The following is a 1,290-nucleotide window of genomic DNA, read 5'->3' as shown; positions in this document are numbered from 1 at the left end:
TTATTATTTCGGCCGTTAAGAAAATAAACAGAAGGCAGGAAAACACGCGAGGGCCGGGCGCGCAGCCACCGACGGAAATTATAGGCGGTCGAGCCAAATGGCTTGAAAAATGCTCAACCACAAATCAAGGTGCCGGTTCGTTCGGCGTGGGAGCCATCTGTCGGTTCATCGCCGTTTCTCTATATCGCTCTTCGTCCTCCCCGGTCTACGCCTACCTACGCGTATACGCTTCTATACGAACACGCGCAACATATACTTTTTCTCATTTTCCAGGGACTCGGCATCGAACCGTCGTCACAGGCGTGTTACTTCCATTCGCCCTCTCCCGCCTTCCGCCCGATCTCGCCATGTCCCTCTTGCCTTCCCACGGCTTCCGCTTTCCACGTTCCCTTTCCGATCGCACAATTCCATCGCGAACCGGTCCGATTTTCCGCGACACGACGCAGCGCGAACGGCTAAGTATAGTCTGGAACGGGCTGCTGGCTGCGCGCGGTACAACGCTCAACGTCCTCCCATTGAGTATCGCCTGGAATCATTCACGACGCATAAACATCTCGTATTACACGCACGGAACTGTTTGGCGGAGAGCGAAGCGACGAGAACGGCGCGCGGAGCGAAACGGAGAGCCTCGGGCCGGGCAAACAGCGGAGTCATGGTCGCGCGGCAGCGGATTGCCATATAACGACCGTGTTGCATAGTCATCCACAGGCCGCAGCACCCCCTGTAATCCTGCTGAATCGGGGAACACCTTGCGTCACTGTCCACACGCAAGATCGTTACGTACTAATTAACGTTTCGATATGGTGCCGTGTCGAAGTCTCTCGCTGCCTCCAATCAAGCTAATTGCGTTGCGATCGTTTTGTTTCGCGACTCGTTCCCCCCATTTCTCTCGTGCTTTTCTTTTTTCTTTCTTCCTGCTTTTCTTCCCGTTTTTATTCGCGTCGCGTTTTCTCCTCCTCTCGCACTCGCCCTCTGCCAGCCTTTCCTTTTTTGTTCTTTAAACGGCCGAATCTCGAACATCGACGAGTCTGGCGTCGAATCGTCTACGGTTTTCGTCCGTTATCCGTCGATTAACGCGCGAGCCTGGGTGCTCTCAGGCGAAATTTCAACGCGACGAATGTTACGTTTGTCCGTGGGGGCCGATACTAAACTGTCTGTTTACGTGCAAACGCATTTTTTGTATTTACGCGCCGCCTAAACGGGAAGCAGAACTCTGCTCGTTTAACGCGCCTCGAGCGACACCGCGTCCACGGCTCTTCCTTCGTCGGATAGGCTCGTCGATCGAAAGGC

This window comes from Bombus impatiens, unplaced genomic scaffold, assembly GCF_000188095.3.
Source record: "Bombus impatiens unplaced genomic scaffold, BIMP_2.2 scf_0548, whole genome shotgun sequence".
Taxonomy (NCBI): Eukaryota; Metazoa; Arthropoda; class Insecta; order Hymenoptera; family Apidae; genus Bombus; species Bombus impatiens.
This window is presented reverse-complemented; position numbering follows the sequence as displayed.